At 48.4% G+C, this 19526-nt stretch overlaps 1 protein-coding gene across 1 annotated transcript in view; it reads left to right on the top strand.

Moving 5' to 3' along the window:
* The window catches only part of LOC122568457 (alpha-protein kinase 1-like), a 46108-nt gene that overhangs the window by 24095 nt on the left and 2487 nt on the right, over window positions 1-19526 (top strand). The gene's annotated exons all lie outside the window — the stretch shown is intronic.

The raw sequence follows: 19526 nt of genomic DNA, 5'->3' as shown, positions 1-19526 counted from the left end.
TTGGAAGAGATTCTTTCTTGCCATAGAAAGGTTAGTCGCTTTGTTGCATACTCGGGAATATCGTCGAAGAGAAGAGAAATATTTTCCTAACGTTCCTCGCTGTTAGTTAGTTTTCTCCGTGTCTATCGAGATTCGTTGCACGGAGTCGGTAAAACGGAAAATTGTCGGGTTCTCTGAGAATAATTAAACTACACCCTCGCCGATACATCGCACCCTTCGCTTCAGCGAGAGCATCCAGCCGGCTTTTCGAATTTACTGTGCCGCTCTCGTGGATCTTACGACCGTTACGAATCGGTTACACCTTTCAGCGCGAAACGATTAACGTCGCAACCCCGGTGAAACACGGTGGTTGGTGCTTCTCGCGGCTGGATACAGGGGTTGGAAGCGGAGAGCCGGATAAATAGCGAACGACACCGTGGATCGGAGGGGATGCTCGAGGAAACCGACTAAAAGGGAGATCGCGAGAGGGGTCCAGACAGAGACAATGTGGCGGATAATCGCGCGAAACGATTTGCTCTTTTCACGGCCGATTAAGCCCGCTCAATCTGTTGGTCGAGCGAGAAAACGACTAGGGCGGATAGACTGTGAAATAATAAGAACGAATCGAGGCTCGATTCGCGTCATCGGCGTCATCGGCGTCATCGATACCTTGAACTCGAGCCTTGGCTTTTTCACAAAATTCCAACTTTTTTTGCGTCGTTTCGTTTATAATCCGTTAATTGCAATTGCTTACGTCGAAGCAAACGACAAATGGAAACGACGGAGCAGAGTTTGGTTCGAGAAGCTTGTACCTAACTGCTAACTAATGCTGCGAAACGCGTCTTTTTCATAAGCGGTTAAACATCGCGGAGTTGGTAAGACGTCGTACACGGACTTTCCATTGTTAAGCGCGCAACGTATCCTGGGTTATCCTTGACAGACGTAGCACGTAATACGTTCATGGAAGGACGTTTCTATCGAAAAGTGGGAGCGCTAGTTTCAATTTGGAATTTTCGAGTACCCCGAGGAAATTGTTAGTTGGAACACGTCCCGATGACAGATTAGCGATCGCTCGAACGCTTTTTCGGTACCAGGAGCGGCCATTTTCGTGCTTCGACCGATAAGCAGAAGTGTCTCGGGGACGAACCAGGCCTCTGCTTCGAATCACGAGCAGATAGCCGCGCGGGCGGCTTGTTTGATGACTTATCTCGGCCTCTGGTCTACGGCTGTTGCTCCGTGAGCTTGAACATGGTGCCATGCCGCTAGCCTGTTCGCCGCGGGCGACCTCCATTCATGCGTCCAATTTAGACGTCAATGATGCAAATAAAGCATCGGGTTCCTTAATCGATCATCGCACCGATCCCAAAGTATTCGTTCCCTTTCGTTCCCTTCCGTTCCCTTCGCACACGGTGCATCTTTTCTCTCTTGCCACCGTTTGCGTTTTTTCTTCTTCTCTCTGAGATAAGTATCAGGCCGGTTAATAATTTAGAAGAGTTAACGTCAGAAATTTCACACAAAGATAAAGGAGGATAAAACAGAGAACCAGCGTCTACTACTACGGTTAGCAGGTTTACCGTGTATATCCGCGTGGAAATCGAATTGACCATTCGTTCGACGACACGCGGCAGACGAATTAAAAGCCAACGACATTTTGAAAGAAACTCTCGTAATAATCGGCATAATCACTCTTCAGGATACGATTAAATTGGCCTCGAAGTTTCGAATTGGCTCGATTTTTCGACGGTCCGTTAGATCTTTTATTCGTGGCAGATCACAATCGTGGCAGCATTCGTATCCCTCCTGTTCCATTTTCCAACGATATCCATGCCTGCGTTTACGCGTTATACGAGGTTATACCGAGCAAAACTCGTCGAAGGTGGCGCGGTTCTCGCGTGGCGACGATCGAAGCGTGCGCATCGACGGGCGTTATCCGCGAGAACGGGGACAAACGCGAGAGGACAAACAGGAGCGAGAAAGAGGGTGATGCGGTGGAACACGCGAGTATCGTTAGTCGAGGCGCGGTAATTAGGAACGAGCAAAGTCGGGGAAAAGCAGCGGGGGCCGCGTTGCATCGTAATTCACGCGGGGGACAAGAAAATCTTTTATCACCGCGTAGCCGGTGTCATCGGTCCGCGACGCGACCCGCGTGTTAGCCGCGCTCCAATCCTCTTGCTTAAGTCATTACTTAATTACTCGTGCCGCTTTATGAATACTCGCGCGCCGGACGTTATCGTTGGTAGGGAACGTCACGGAAAAGAAAAACGTCCTGGCGGAACAGGACTGAAGAAAAAGCCAGACGAATCGGCAAACGTCCGTTACCACGCTCGACACGCGTTTTTATTTGCTGCAATTAGCATTTTCGTTCGTAATTGGACGATTAAGGGCCAGAGTTTCGCTAATAAACCCCCATTTGAAAGCGCTCGAATCTGAAAGCTCAAATTTGAATTTAAATGCGAATTTAGATTTGAATTTTACGCCGGTGAAGTGCTTCATAACCGAGAAACACGTTTCGTATCGTCGGTAGTCGGGATCTAGAGTCGGCCGTTCCCCGACAACGGAGCAACGGTCGTAATGACCTCGCGATAGATCATCGGGCAACCCTCATCTTGCAAAAGTTCAAAGGGTAAACGAGGAGAACGCGTGCATGCACACTCATAGATTTCGCAGTTCCGCCGAATGGCCACCGGCAACAAACGTTTCGGCTCGCATTCCACGGAAGCTCGAAGGAATGAAGTTGTTCGCGCGAGTATCCCGACACGACGAGAGATTTGTAGGTCGGCGCTGGTCCCGCAGAGAAAATATTTTCGTCTTCCACAGAAGCTCGAGCGAAACTCTAGGCCGAGATACGGGGGTGGGGGGAAAAAAAGAAACAATTAAAAAAAGGGAGGAAATAAGAAAGGTGGCCAATAAAAGTAGCCCGAGCGGCAGTAAACGACGACTCTCGAACCTTTCGACTACATTCCATGTAAATTAGACACGCGCGCCTGCTGCATGACGAGCTAGAACGCGCTCACTCTCTTGGAAATAAACACCTGCTAATGTCCATTAGTCGATTCTTCTTGGCTACAGATTTTTTCGGTCTCCGTGTGAATGAACACGGCGGTTTAATGATATGGAAGTACCTACCTAAGCGTTATACTCTATTATGCGCGGAATAGAGTTGCGCCAAAATCGTTTCGACACACCGATCGATCGATGTTTTTCCGATTATTCGCCGTTTCTTCTCTGGAAGGATGGATTTTAATTACAACGCTACCGGTGTTGATCGACCATGGACGAAAAATGGCCGACGGGCGTTGGAATTGATCGGTCGGCAACCACCGTACAGAGAACGTAGTTCGAAGCGTGATTTATCGGAACGTTTAAATCACTATAGAGAAGAAAAAAAAAATAAAAAAAAAGAGAAACGTCAAAACGCGATCTTGGACGGACAGCTTGTACCGTACGAGGCTTAATGGAAAAATACTTTGCCCTACAGAGGGTATTGCGTGCCAATAATTGACGCACGCCGCGAAAGGTCGCGTATATCGTTACTTTCTCGCCACTGCTCGCGCAAACTGTACAATAAGATCCGGAGCTTTTTGTCGTTGGAAAAAACGCGCCACGAGCGAATCGATTCCTCGAGGTAGGGCGATGTGCTCGAGAAATCTTGTTGCTACCAGCGTATACGACGCTGGCTTTTCGAAAGCTGTTTAGTCGTGGATATACACCATGGAGTGTATCGGCGAAACATCGTCGGCTCGTGAGATTGCAACGCGTTAAAATGTCTGACGTTTTTGTTTTCTGCGGCACGCTCGATTTGCGTACTTTTATGGCCCATTACTTAAAGGCAAACATCGTTCCGGACAATAGTTTCGAACGTAGTAGTCTCCGCTTTTATTCTTCCGACACCCGCGCCGCTAACACCGTCCGACCGAGAGTCGTTTCTCTCTGGCTCGATAAACCACGCTCGTCGATCGTTTCTTTGCTCGCCGAACGATTCTTTTAATCGGTCGTCGGTTTCATCGAAAACGGGAGAAAAAGTTTCCTAAAGCGCGGCGGTGCTGGTTTTCGCCAGCGAACCGAGTCTCGCTTTCTCATTGTTTAAAAAAGGGGCAATTGATGCACCGTACAGTGTATCAACCGACCTACGTCCTGTCATTTTAGCTGCGGTATACCCGGTTATTTCGCCGTTTTACCACTTGCGCTGGAAATAATAGATGACGCTCAATTGCGGAATTCTTAATAAGCTTCGCCAAGCGTTCGCCGGACAGAGAGTCCCCGTGTCGCCGTTATTGGATGTAAAGACAGCCGTATTCGCAAATTCTACGTATCTCGTATATAACGCGACCTATCGAAACTCGTATACTACGACAGTAGAAAACATGCGAGGGAACCTTCCCCTTCTAATGTTAACCTTTACCGATACTTTGCTCGCTAAGTACGTAGCGACCATATTAAAACGATTCGTAGACTCGGCGATTCGTAATTCTCTATCCAATCTATTCGAAACTGATGACAGGTTTCGCACGCGATGTTTATTCTATCGTTGGAGTCGGAGAAATAAGATTGCGCGAAAGGAATGGCAAAGAAACGCCAGGTCTACGTCAAGTCGAAGAACGGTATCGACCCGAAGATAATGTAAGAAATGAGCAGAGTTCACAGTCAGAACGATCGAAGCTTGGAAACGCGCGGAGATTGTTTTTCTCTAGCGTCGTTGCAAACCATCTCGGTTTACGCGAATCTCGCCTAATGGAAAACTCGAAAACGAAGAAGCAGCCAAGAACACGTACCGCGACATCTGCTTAGCACACGAGTTTTCAACAAACTCGTGATCCTAGGCACCTATATCGATTTGCCTGCACGAGAACATCTGCGCGATTAGCCGCGGCCGACTCTCACGGGCGAACGACTCGATCGAAAAGCGAAGGAAAGCTTGGGTGAAAACGCAATCGGCTTAGCTACGCGTACAGGTGGCGACGTTTGACACGGTGCACCGGCACGTTCCATCTCGCGATTACCCTGATCGATCGACGGAGATGCTTCCAATTACGCGGCCCGTTGCGCAACGATCGTCGACAGGATCGTTTCGACTAGATTTTCCAGCAGCCGCAGGCGCGCGCGACCTTTGGAACGAATTGCACAGGGGCTCGTTCGTTTCTCTCCGATCGACGACGCTCGACGTATAATATCGACGAAGTGGACGAAGTTGAGATGCACTTGGCTCTGACAGCTATCGCGCCGGCTTGTCCGCGTGCAATTGATCGATCGATCCCACCAATTACGTCTAATGACGACTGGACCTAGAGACCGCGTTGCGAAACGCGTATGAAACACCGTTCTTTTCGCCGTGGAAATGCTCGTCTTTTGGGATAAATGTCACCGCGAATACCAAGGATATTTTCTAACGGGGTCTTTGGATCGACGCTATTCGATGCTATTCGAAATGGCGTCGGGTTATATTTCGGCTCGAACATAGTCGATTTTCGCGTCTGGCTCTCAGAAAAACGACAAGTGTCTGGATAATTAATTATTCATTAGCCGTTCTTTGCGATCGCTTCTATCCGGCACTACTCATTGGCAATTTCCAACAATAGAACATGACAGATTTATCCTCTATTTCCAGCACTGGCGTATTGGCGGTGGTTTCTCACGCGACGCCATAAATCACGCGTCGCATTGACGATTTAATATCGGTTGTCGTACCGCGTGTATTTAATAACTCTTCGCGACACCATGGCAATAAGCGCCACCCACGGGAAGATCGATATCGATGATAACTACCATACAAAGCCACCGCGCGAGTTTTACAAAGCCGCGGCGCTTAATTACAACCCGTGACAACATCGTGCTCCGCTGAACAGCCGCCATTGTGTTTCTATTTTTCGCTTCGTATCAAGCGATCTAATTAGCCGCTATTTAGTGAGAAAACATGGATCTTTTTATACCCTAAAGGATTAGACGTGTTTGCGGAAGCAGAATCTCGCACCCTTCTCAAATACCGATCGAAAGAATAAACGCGTTAAGATCGAATTCGTTTAACGTCGGTTGACACAGCTGCCTTTGACCATGTCTTTGCCCGTACCTTTGCCCATAGCTTCGCCACGGTTAACCGGCCGTTGTTCGAGTTAAACGCTTCGCTAGCAGACTCGGTTAACCAACGTAAACGTATTTCTAGTAATTTGCAGCCACGATGCATCGAGCCTCGCGATATTCCAGTGGTTGTTTTCTTGATTGGCGGAGAGGTTGCAAAGTATCGTCGCTAATAGCCACCGGGTGAATTTACACGAGGCGATACTAGATGGCTGTTAATTAGGCTTAGTCGGTTGTCGTTCATCGTCGATCGTTGCCTTATACGGAACAACGACTAAACTAAATGGCGGATCGGCCGAGAACGAAGGAGGCAGCTTACAGGAGAAACTGGAACCTGTCTTTTCGCCTCTCTTCCACTGTTCCTCCCTTCTCCGCAGACCTCGCGATTTCTCTTTATTGCCTGGTTTCAGGGTATCGTTGCTCGAGTCGGAATTGTCGCAAGACTAGGCATATTTCGTCCAAAGGATATAACGTCTGCTCGTTGTCAGTGATATCATATTAGAGAGTCATCTGTAGCGGCGATGTTAAAGCTAAAACGTTAACGCTAAAACGAACGAAATGTCAAAGTTGTGCTAAATTTTCTTGCTTTGCCAATAGCAATTTCATTCTCGTTAGAGGATATAGTTATTTTTTACGCGTTTCGAACGTACTCGATATCTTTCTCCCGTACAGACGCGTCCTTTAAATCGACGCGAACTGTACTCGCAAGTGCCCCAATCGCGTCAAAAGGCGGCGATCTTGAAAAGTTTCCGCACGATTTTTTGCAAGGTTCGCTCGCGAGAAGAACCCTTCGGTCCGCAACTGTTTTTATAATGCGAATTAATTCGGCGGGGGTGGAAGAGTGGGTGAGGGGTATAGGTTCGGTCTTTTCGGACAAAGAGGCAAAGGAGCGATCCACGACAATCGATTCGGACGGGAAATTAAGAAGCTGATCAAAGACCGTGTTCTATTGTCTTGTTTTCCTTTCCATCAACGAAGCGTGTCGAACCGGTGCCGGATCGGATCTCATAGAATCGGATCATCGATGATCCGTTCCGTAGACGCTTCGCGTTTTCATTCTATTCTCGTTTATTGTCCTCTTTTTCAGCGTTTACTTACCGCCCGTCGAGAGAGAAAGAATCGGTGGCCGGGCGAAGGAAGGAACCGATAGTTAAGCGATCATCGAAACGAAAGAATCGCGAATCGAAACAATCTCATTGTTTCTCAATAAAAATGGACGGTGAAATGACTCCGGCGAAACTCACCCACAAGTGTCGTCTTCGCCCCACCCCCTCTCTTTCTCTTTCTCTTTCTCTCTTTCGCTGTAATTAATTGTTCGATGTGTAACTAATCGCAGGTGTCGTTCCCTCGATCAATCACTCATTAGAATGGTAATTAACAATAATACCGTCGATTAATCATCGGAGTACTTATCGATAATTTTATTCACGCACAATCGCCAAGATAAAAGACGCGTTATTGAGTGGTACAAATCCGTAATTGATTGATCCTCTCCGATGAATTCTTTTTCCTTTTTCCTCCTTTTCACCTTCCTTTTTTTTCTTCTTTCTTTTTCTTTTTTCCTTCTCGTGACTAACGCTCGTCCCGAGCAAAAAGCAGTTTTTATTTGGCGATTTAATCCCCGCAGGTGCGTTAATAGCGCGAGTCATTAAATAGAATCATTTGTCCGTTACAGCTTTTCTTAGGTCGACAGACCGCCTGAGATGCCCGATGTTATTAATATAACTGCGTCAAACTATCGACTATCGAGTATCGCGCGTAGTTCAACGTAGCTCTGACGAGTGGATTATGCCGGGAAATCTCTTCGAGACACTTTGATCCTTTCACTGCCACTCCCGGATGCTTTCGTTGCCGTATCGCAACGCTATCCTTCGATTTGCATTCGATCGATTTGGAGAGAAAAGAGAGGAGAGATACGTCGTTGCTTAATTTCGAAGGACATCCATTGATGGCGGTGCCATCCGTTAAAATCAGAATGAACGACGCGATGAGATCGGGATTCGTCGCGTTCGAATCATACCGATTTCATTGAGTCTCCGACGCGATATTGAAAAGTCGCGAGATCGATCGAGCGATATAACCGGCCAGCCCGACTAACAAACTCGTAACTCAGTGAAATCGATCTGGTTTTTCTGGCTGCGGCTGACTAACGCGACTTTCAACCGCTGTCGTAACTATTATCGACGATGTACTCTCGCGTCGTGAGCGTATATATTACTAGATGGCTAGTCGCGAGCCGTGTCGGTCGATCGTTTCACGGTGATTGGCTGTACCGATTCGCTGCGGCGCGGCGTCTTCTCGGAAGGCCCGTTAAAAATCGACAAGCATCGGCCGCTCTTTCTACCTTGTAACGACGATTCGACTTTTCCTTTATCTTCGAGCTCGTCCGCGAGAAGGGAACGGCCAAAGACAGGTTGGATTTCCAATGGAACGCGATTACAATCGCGGTAATTCGACGGTGTTGCTTGATACGACGTCGCCTTAATCGAACGTTGGATCATAATTTAACTTTGAAAGTTTCGAGAATCGAAGGAACGGGAACGTACGGGTTTGTACGGTACGGAGGAAATTAACAGTAGCTGATTCGAACGGATTTACGGCCAACGACACGTTAACGAGGGCAAATGGAAGAGCGCGAGAGAGAGCCCCTTGTTAATTACACCGACCGCCAGGCTAATTCGCCGGATTCGATCGCGCTTTTAATTCGTCATTCCATTAGGCAAAACCAGGGTCTCGAGCGACGATCGGTTGCCGCGTGGCAATATTCCAAACGATAATTACATAGTAGTTGCCAGGTGTATATTTTTTGCTCATCTTCTCCTACTTTTCTTTCTTCCCCGTTTTTCTCTCGCGTGAATCTTGCGCGATCTCTCTCTGGTTCGATCTAAACGACGACGTCTACGCGATCGAGAAAAAGGCGGGATCGGTTTTACGTTTGAGAGATATTTCCATTTGATTTTACCGTTCTCTTCGTCGAAGAATTTTTCGTTGAAGATCCTTTCCTTGTCGATCTTCGAACGCGTTGAAAATTGTATTGGAAGCGAGCGAAACGTTCGCTCGATGCAAGCGAATCCGGCGTAAAAAGAGCCGAGACAGCTACACCAGATAGGGAAAACGATTGATTTCAAAGCGTTGATAGAGGAATCGCGGTGATTACTATGACGAGAAAAGTGTTGGGAAACGCGTATAGGAAGGGGTCGAGGATCGATCGTAGGAAACGATCGGAGTATTAATTTTCTGGGTTGATTGTTGCGTGTAATTAACATATCAATCGAGAGGGGAATTATTTCATACTCGTGCACGCTGTTTAGGTTGGTCTGTGGTTGTTCGTAGTTTATCGAAAACACCGCTCTATCATTTGTCTAGTCGATAGCCGCCGCCCTTCGGTACGCATCACGCCACTTTCCGCCCCTGCTGCCGTTTGCGGCGATCGCCAGTTGCCGTATCGTACCCCTTCTAGCTAGTTGGTACGTGTCAAGAACCACTACCGGCCGAATAAAAAATAACAAAACTGTTTTCTCTCCGGACGACTCGAGAAACCGGGCTGATCCAATCTATCGGTTAATTTCGATCGCCCGGACGATGCTGCTGGTTTTTTCTGTCTTTTTTTTCTCTTTTTTTTTCGAGAATAAAACGTTGTTGACCTCTGGTTTTATCGTTGCCCTCGAAAGGAGCGACCGAGCTCTAGGGAAACAGCTTTCCCAAGAAATCTCGACGGTCACGACGAGCGCTGATTTATACGGGCGAAAGCGTCGGGCTATCCGCACGAGGCGACCGCGAAGCCTACACGTTCGTAGAACCGTTGGAATGCAACCCTGACGACAGAAATTGTTTTCCAAGAAGGAGCGTTGGCCTACGAACGTTGTTACTCAATACCGTGTAAACTGTCGAACCTCCGGCTGGATATTGGACTCGGGGGAATCGCGGCCAGCTTCCGGGGTTGAATGCGTCCGGTGAAAACGAGGTTGCGCCTTGTAATCGCGCTCGTACGTTGACGCGATTTTCCCGACCGCTGAGAGATACGGAAATCGTTCGGTCTGTCTGTCAACGACGCCGCTGCAGCCGCTGACACGGATCGTTTAACTCGTGTTAATTAACACCCAGACGCTACATGGTAAGAGCCGATTTACCGAGATATCGGAGATGCGTATAGGCTGGAAATTGTAGGATAAGCATAGAAATTACTAGCTCCTATATGCTAAGGATCGTTTATTCTAGAATTAAGAGTTCGAGCCATCGAGAAGAAGTTAAGAAGTTAATGTTTTATTCTGTAACAATGTCTTAGAGAATCGGGGAACAGTGAGAAAATTTGTAGATATTGAAAAGAAGGCGTTCAAGACACTCGTAGCTCGAATTTTACTTTGTACCGTTTGTGCCGAATAGCTGAAATAACGCGAAAAACGAAAAGAAGAAGGGGGAAAGAAACGCGATCTACTTTTTTTTTTAGTCCGCTCGCGAAAGGCGAAACCTGGCTGTCTCAGGATTGTTTCCCCGTCGTTTAATGGGAACGTTTTCGAACGCAAGTACCTACGGTAGCTACGTGGACGCGCTGCCTACGACGCATTGTCGCGGGAGGATCCTCTTGGGAACGCGGTGCCGGCGTGTTGACTCGTTTGCCAGGAGCAAGCTCGTAAACGCGCTCGCGCTCGAAAGGCGCACGCGTGTTTACGCACACACGGATACGCGTGCAGACCGCGCGAAGGGAAGAGAGAAAAAATGCTTAGTGGCTTCTAATTGCAGAAGTGACGACGCCGTAACTAATGACCGGGAGACGACGTCCTGTCAGTAGCCGCGACGAGACGAGCGTCCCTCGACGAGGTGCGGACGAGCGCGCATTTTAAATACGCCAATGAAAAACATGGTCTGTGCCTGGCTCTTGCTTTTCTGCTTCCGGCGATCCTGTGTTTACCGTTGCGTAGAAAGCGTTCGCTTCTTGCGCCGGTGATCGCCGGACCGATAGTTAAACTCGCGTAAACGAGGTAGCTTCTGCCTTCTCGCTCGCTTTCCGTGCGAATTTCCAGCCCGATGAAGATTAACGTCGAATCGTGTAGCAAAAACCGGCGGATTATGTCGTAGTATACTCGGAATATAACGTACGATACGAGACTCTGCGAGTGTTAGAAGAACGCGGATCGAGCGCGTTCGATCAAGAAATTGCAGTTGAGATGAAAGTGCGTCAATTTTCACGTGACGTAGAATCGAGAGCCCAACGGTAGGAGGAATGCCTGTGATAATTACGCTAATCAGCGGCACGTGAATCGAGGGACTGTGTTGGGACGATTTGAAAGCCGGTAAAAGCGGGCGAAAGGGGACTGGCGCCGGAAATAGAAACGGCGAGGAGAGAGAGGGTGAACGCGCGACGCTCGTCACGAAGATGAAGCAAGATGGAGCAAGATGGAGATCTGAGAAAGAAGTCCGTTTTAATAGGATCATCGCACCGCGGCCAAACGGCTCTTGAAACGTCTGTTATTTCAAGAGACGAGAAAGAGATGTCTCGTCGTGGAACGATACGTTGCTACTTGCATCGGGCGCGACGCGTTCGAAGAATTATGTTGAGCGAGGCCAACCCCCTCTAAGCGTCGTGTCTCTCGTCGACGAACGCTCTTTACCGTAACCGTTATTCATTCATAGGCTTGGTAATACGGTTTAATTAGAGACGAGAATCGAGTTTCGTTTTGCTGTTTCACGCGACGGTGAATGGACGAGATAGCGCGTTCTCGGTTGCTGGATCTCGACTGTCTAAAATTAATTGGTTGCTCGAGGTTACTAAGTAGAGCAAGCAGCGACGATGCGCGTTCGTTTCGGCATTCCGCTTTCGGACCAGCGTCCCGTGCACTTTCGCGTAAACTTTCGCTCAAGTTCGAAGATTCGCAGTTTCATTCGAACACGAATTGATTCGAAAGTCGCGAAAACGCTACAGGGAGAACGAGTTTAAACGATCGGCAGAAGGTTCGCGTACGAGAAGGGCGAACACGAGGCACGCGCGACGAAAACATATCTATTGTGCGGGACACGGCGGGTAAAGCTAGGACGGCGGGGGCAAATAAGTCGGTTCAGGCAGGTCGTAAGCCCGGCTACGAAGAAGACGAAGGAGAGCCAACTGTTGGCGTCTTCATCAACGGCTCCGTGAAGAGGGACCACCCATCAGGAGCAATATCGTTTCATCAGTCGCTAATATCACTGCTTCGAGTGGTTCAACACCTTGTAACACCAGGTGGGACGTTAACGGCGCCGCAGGAAGTCCTAATGAAGACAAATCTTACCCAAAATGGCGGCCATACTTATTTCCTGCTCCGCCTTTCGCTCTCTTTGCCCGCTCTCTTTTTTTTTTCCCCCTATCTCTTTGCTTGTCCACGTCGTATCGCCTGCGATCGATTCGACGTTGGCCATTTTCCCTCTGCTACTATCGAAATTGGAACGGTCTGGCTGATTAAATCTCCTATTGGGAAATCAGCCGTTGAAAAGAATCGGTGTTTGCTCGTCTAGCCACCGATCTTGCGATTCGTTCGAAGAGAAGGCCGCGAGTGATAAATTTTAACAGGGAACAGGGGCAAAAGTAACGCGGTAAATCACAAAGATGTTGCGAATCCCCCGTCCGTTAATCCGACAGGGGAAGGAACGATGAATATTGATGAACCGGAGGATGTAGGTGAGGTGTCGGGGTCGATAAATCGAACGGAGTCAGCTGGCACGGAGTAACTCGTTTGACGTGTCAATTTGCATCACAGCGAAGAAAGTATTTTTACCGCGAACCCATTCAATTTACCCAGAAATTACCAGAATCTACGAACGAAAGAAGCGACGTCCTCGTACTACATCATCGGCAAACCGACGATTCGTTTCGTCAACTTCAAAGACACGGGGCGTAAGCGTGAAGCGAATCTCGAAACAAGAAACGGCACGAAGGAAAGAGAAAGGAAAAGGGAGCGAGGAAGAAAATGGCATTTATAAACCGGCGAAAAATCAAACGATAAATCTCCGACGGTGTTCTGCGGTTCTGCCCTTGGGCCTAAACGACTAAATAAGTGTTCCAATTTCAAAATTACCCGCTAAACGATTTGTGGGCCGGCAGAAAATATATCGTTGACATGTGGGCAAAGCCCCTCGGGTTAGCCGGGGGAGGGAAGGAAGTTCCCGGCAGCTCGAGAGATGGAAAAAGACGGGAAACACGGTCGACAGACGGAGAATCGTGGTAGAGCTGGAGAAGCGAGAGAAAGAGAATAAAGAGAGGAGAGGAGAGAAGAGGAGAGGAGAGGAGAGGAGAGGAGAGGAGAGGAGAGGAGAGGAGAGAAGAGAGAAGAGAGAGAACGAGAACGAGAAAGGACGCGCATGGTTGCCGCTGGGAGACAAATGACCGTCGACCGACGGAAGACACATCCAAATTGCTCCACGGTGTCGCTGTCCCGCCTCTTTTTACGTGTCCCCTTTACGTATATCCTTCGTGGCGTCCTCTCGAGTCACGAGCGAACGACCTATTAGCAAAATATTCGGGGAAGCGGCGACGCGTGCCACCGGCGAGCTTTTCTAACGAGTATTTTGATACCGGCGATGCCTCGGATGTTAGCCCGTCACCGGACAGCCTCTGTCTTATTTATAGGACACTCGCGAAACGTTTCCTTCGCAGCCGATGGTACACGGAGTCGGGGGGTTGGGCATCGAATAGTCGACGGGGGTGGTGACGGCCGCCTTTCACCTTTCTCGCGAACACTCGAATCGATCGCGTCGTTTGGATCGATCATGCGATAATGCAACTTTGATCCTAATACTCGGTGATATCGAAGGTAGAATCGAAAGGTATTGGTGTTTTAGGATCTCAAATTTGGCATACCTATGTTCAGGCTGGAAGTTGTACTTTTCTTCCACGCGATATATTATGGCGTACAAACGTAAACACGCAACAGGAATAAAAGATCGTTGAATGGTCTTATCTAGAGAACGGCCGGCGATGCCGTGACAGGGATCCAGCGGATAAATCGGTTAATGATCGATTAAGATACCTTCGAATTTTCCACTTATCACGATACAATAAATTTATGAGATCGTGGAAGTAGCCTCGTTCGATGGAGCAACGCATCGGTTATTATCGGATCCGTAGGCTGTTTCCCTTCCTCTTTTTATACCCTGTTCCTCTTGTCTCGCGATTCATGCCGCTAACCGGTCGGCTAGTTTTTCGTCTCGCTCCAAAAATCACGTCGATGGGCTTGCAGGCAGGTCGTTCTTCCAGCATACCTGTCTGCCACTCGATAATTCCACATTATACACGCTTCTACTTTCTTTGTGATCGCTCTTAACCGCCCAGCTCGTATATACGTTAGTATCTCGAATAACTACACGTCGAACGGTTCACGAACCTCCCTTCGTTCGATATTCTCTTCTTTTTCTAGTTAACGAACGCGGTAGAAACTCGTTACAGGCATTCGAGCAACAGCGGATTCTCAGCCAACGATTATCGAGATTACGACGTTTCAAAATCAATATAGATTACTATGTATTTTATAAAGAGTGGAGAAACAGATTCTCTTTCGCTGTAAGTATTGGTCAGAGAGGGAGAGAGGCACACAGAGAGATAGAGGAGAAACGCGGTTAGTATCAATGTTGTTCCGCGTATAGCCGAAAAACGTAATAATTTTTACGCGGTCGAATATCGCAAGAATCTTTCGTCGAATGCTGAACAGAGAGAAACGCAACAACGCTCGTTCAGTTCGAGTACAAGGAGCGAGAAAGCGTTTCACGCGTATCGTCCCACACGGAACGGTAATACACGCTCGTTAGTCGACGTTGGTCGCGCGTTGTTTCTCCGTTCTTACGAAACTCTTCTCTCGTGGAAATCAAACGCTTCTTCCATATTTCCTTCAGATTACCCTTTGAATTACTCTACGGATTACCCTTCGCATTGCCCCTCGGATTGCCCGGTTTCCGTTTTTCATTCCATCTCCTCTGCTACGTACTTTCAACAACGAAACGTACCGATCGATAAGCGGCATTCGGAGAAATTATTAGTAGGATGAGTGAGCGGATCGATCGAATTTTCCTAAGCGAGGGAACCGTGTTCACGGTTCGACCGTATCAAAAGTCAGTTAACGAGAAACCGTTAGCGAATAATTTATTGGATCGGCGGTGACCGATCGTTTGAAAATCGTCTCTTAGCTTCTATGCCTATTCTACTCGAGCGGTTCCTGTTGGAGCGGAACCAAAATGGCCGCCGAACGCTTTCGTCCCTGTTAGCCAGCCGCGTTTTCACGAGGCCACGTTCGCTCGGATATATGTACCGATCGCAAGATATCCTTCGGTGATTGCATCAGGGTTCCTGCTGACATTTATTATCCAACTTTTTATGCGTGCCGTTCGTTAAGGCAGGCTGGTTTTGTACACCGTAATTAACGCGCGATTTATAATTTCGTTTCTCAGTCCGCTAATTTCATTAACCCACGCACCGTTCTGCCGTAATAAAACTTTCTTACGATTCGAAACCTATTCTATGATAATTCTACATTTACAATAGTAACGTAGCTTTTTCCGACTTTGCTCGATTTTCTTTCGTCTTCGTGAAATTCAAATTCTCGCGGGAAACCCACGGGAAAATAAAAAAACGAGGAAACGGTTGTCGGTCTTCGGCTCGTCACGCGTCACCGTCGTTTCATTTCGCGGTCGTTCAGCGGCCCATAAAAAGTCACGAAATTTACGGCAGCACGCGCGAATCGACCTCTGACACAGGCCACCGACAGTATCGATCGTACATCCCATTGCCGGTGGAACGCGGCGTACGAGGCGGTTAAGCACACGAGGCGCCTGAACATGTGACAAAAAACGTCAGTAGTTGAAAAAAAAAAAGAGGAAAAAAAGAAACGGATCCAAAGGTGAAATTCCAACTGCTCGCTGTACAGGTAGGCTATCTCCATCGCTTGTACTCTATCAGCACGGTATCAACAGCGGACGGACACGCCAATTGGCGTGCGGAAACTCGGCTGCCACGGCGGTATCGAGTGCCAACGCGATGACTTCCGCTTGAAGGGCCGTCGTACGTCTGCGGATTAACGCGTTAAAATAAAATTTACGTTGATAGCTTATTAATGGCGGACAGGACGCGAGACGAATGACGCCGCTGCTTTTAATATATTCGCGGTTGTAATCGACGGAGAGATACCGACCAAGGAGGAAACTTGGAAGTTAATGACGCACGACCGCTTTGCAACTTTGAATCGACGCCCGTAACGTCTACGGTCCTCGCGTCTTTCGAATAGTTTCCTCGTTTTTCCATTTTCCCCTTCTCCTCTTGCCTCTTTTATGAAAGACCGTCGACGATCCATCGCCCCTTTCGCTCGTTTCGCTCGTTTCGCTCGTTTCGCTCGTTTCGGAGAAACAAGGCAGAATGGACAGGGATAACAGGTCTCGTAATGAAGCGCGATTTCGGCAGAGTCACCGTGTTAATCGAACGACCGTTGCTGGCCACCTGTGGTCCACCTAGCTAGAGAGTGCGGCAGGTGGTCCGATCGTCTTCTCCTTTTTCTGTGATCGACGGTATCGGAAGCGACGAGGGTCGCCCGACGCCTCGTCGATCCTTTTCTTATCAGCCAACGCCGCTTCTTTCGCTCCTTTTCTTATATTCCTGATAACGATGAAATGAAACTATAAATTAGGGCATTCCACGAAATGAAACGAAATTCTCGGAGTTTGAACTCGCGCCATCGAATTGGAATCGATAGATTAAGAAAGAAAGCGTAATTGGTAAAAATACAAATGTATAGAAATACGCGCAATGCGTATCATCGCTGATACGACTGAGGGAGTTGAGTACGAGTCCGCGCAAGGTTCTGTCTTTAGCTCTCTGTAAAGAGGGATGATGCAGAAGCGAGAAGAGGGTGCTGACGAAATACAAAGTACCACATAATGACGAAGAAAGGTGAGAAAATATACGGGACGGTGAGAGGAGGGGAATCGTGGAGCAGCAGCAGCAGCAGCAACAGCAACAGCAACAACAATAACGGCGAGATACGGAGAAAGAGAAGCATTGCGAAAGGACGAAGCGGCGAATTCGTGAACATCAAACGAATTAAATCTCCGCGGCGAGTCAACCGCAGAAACTAATATCTCTGCGAGCTCTCTCGTTTCTTCCGTTCTCCGTCGCTTCTCAGTCGTTTCTCCGTCGCTTCTCTTTCCTCGACCATCGCCTGCCATCGTTGTATTTCTGGATTCTGCTTCGAGAGATTCGAGCCCCGCGCAACAGACAAAGTGTAGGACGACGGGACGACAAAATTATCGTGCACTTTTCTCGCTCGAAACGCGGCGCACCCGAAAAGAAAAACCGTGCTCGCGTACGTCACGTTCGGACGGCAGATACCGAGAAAGGGGAAAACGAAGCGAGGGTAGAATAGAAAAAAAGATTGCTTCTAAATGGAAAACGACGACGACAACGACAACGACAACGACAAGAAGCAACTCGTAAACCGAGGCAAAACGTTAATCTTTACGATGGATGCGGAGCATTTTTGCGGCAGCTTCTCCTTAAACAGCCGTCAGATGATAAAGTAGCGGCGAGACGATGTAATTTTCGAGGTAAACGAGCTGGTACGAGCGTAATTAGCACTGCCACTTGTAGCAAGCCAGCGCGTTAGACGCTTACAATTAGACAATTCCTTGGATTGTAAGGGAAGAGTTCTCTGAGCAATAAAAAGGAAGGAAAAAAAGAGGGCGCAAGGAACGGACTCGATCACCGGAGGCATTAAAACGGTGAATCTGCATGCTTTACGGCGATGTAATAACACTTTCGGTGAACGCTAAACGCTCTGCTATCCTACTGGTAATTAAGTAGTTTCCGGGTGTGGTTTAGAAAAGTAGTCGAACGTGTCCACCGTGCCGGAGGAAAAACAAGCGCGGATAAAACCGAGAAAAGCGGATAGAAAAGCGCTTCTCCTTGCGCGCTTGGGGGGGGGGGGCGTTACGAAAGCAGTTTCCGTCGGTAATGGACATCGTAATAGATATTATCTTGGTCGATAGGTGCCGATAACTTGGCGTGGATACGTGGCGGCGAAAGTCCACAGGAGATGCTCGACCGAATCGCGAACGCGTGGCGATCGAGAGCCGCGAGAGCCGACGCCGTTAACCCCGGTAATATACAATTAAAGGATCGAAATCGCGTTCTTAAGCGGAATATACTGTCCGCTTCCTCGGGCGGTTGTCAACGTTCGTTCGAATTACACGTTTCGCGAAACGTATCTTTCGTTTCGAGTCGCGATTTATTCGGACACCAATTTTCCAATTACTTTGGATTAAACGGATTAGAGATCGTTCTATTAAAATCCTCTGCTCAGGAACAAAATATGTCTCCGATAGATCACCGATTTGTCAACGTAATTAGTCGCGTCGATAAATCGACAGACGAGCGATTAAATACAGAGTTTTCTCTGCTTGGGAAAATTTGTTCGATTGGCAAAGAAACAAAGGGAGGAGAGTCAAGGGGTGAAGATATCGCGCGTTTAAAACGACGGCGAAAGAATGACGGAAGGTTGCATCCTTGAGGCGAACGCTTACGAAGCAAGGCCGATCGCTGATCGGCGAGGTAGTTTTCAAGCTGGACTGTACAGTCGGGTTGCGCAGGTGTGACCGATGGCGGCGTTCTTTGATCCTGTAGAGACTCCGCGGCTACCTTGTCCACGACTCATCGGCCGCCTCTCTTTTTCGTCGCTCGGTTCGATTATTTCCTAATGGCTAACGCCATCGCGAAAACGGCCGTCGCTAATCTCGCCACCGTTTCCCGCCGCGTTCGGCTTCCTGTGTACCCTCCTTGAGGGATCGCCGAAATGGATGGAAAAAATTGCGAGCGTGTCGCTAAAAACGAGCGCGCGATGAACTGTTCAAACGACTTTATCGTTTAGGAAAGTACAGCTCGATTCAAAGTGGACGGCGTGTGGACGTTGATCGTTGGCGGTATCGCGAGGCTTACGAACGGCGTTTGCCCGACGATAAAGTCAGCCGCGGATGGATTCTCGGTTTTCTGTTGCTAGATCGACGGCCAATTTCGAAACGGTAGTAGATACGAAAGAAAGAGTACCAGAGAAATATTAATATCGAATCTCTGTAATTCTGAAAGCAACTCTATAACTCGAACGCTCGAACAATTATCGTATTAACCGCGCATTTCGGTTCGTATCGTCCGCGTCCGTCAAATTGGGATCGTTTCGTCGAGGGCACCACGGCCGAAAGCAACGAAAATTCCAGCATCCGGTGTGGACGAGAAGCTCCGCTGGAATCCCGTCCTCTGAACACCGTGACGAATAGGTAATACGATTTTTATGGAGAGATCCCTACCACCACACGAAAATGCATCTGATTTGTGGCCGTGGAAGCTGTGTGGAGCAACACCGTGCGGGAGAAGGGACCCTGTTCTAGGTGCCGGGCATTCAAACACGCCCGACCATGTCCGATTCGTTTTGCATTTCTCCTCTAGCCGCGTCTCGTTCGGAGATTAAGAAATTTCG

The sequence above is a fragment of the Bombus pyrosoma genome, linkage group LG1, assembly GCF_014825855.1.
Source record: "Bombus pyrosoma isolate SC7728 linkage group LG1, ASM1482585v1, whole genome shotgun sequence".
Taxonomy (NCBI): domain Eukaryota; kingdom Metazoa; phylum Arthropoda; class Insecta; order Hymenoptera; family Apidae; genus Bombus; species Bombus pyrosoma.
Note: the sequence above shows the minus strand (reverse complement) of the source record. Positions and strands in the feature narration are given on the sequence as shown.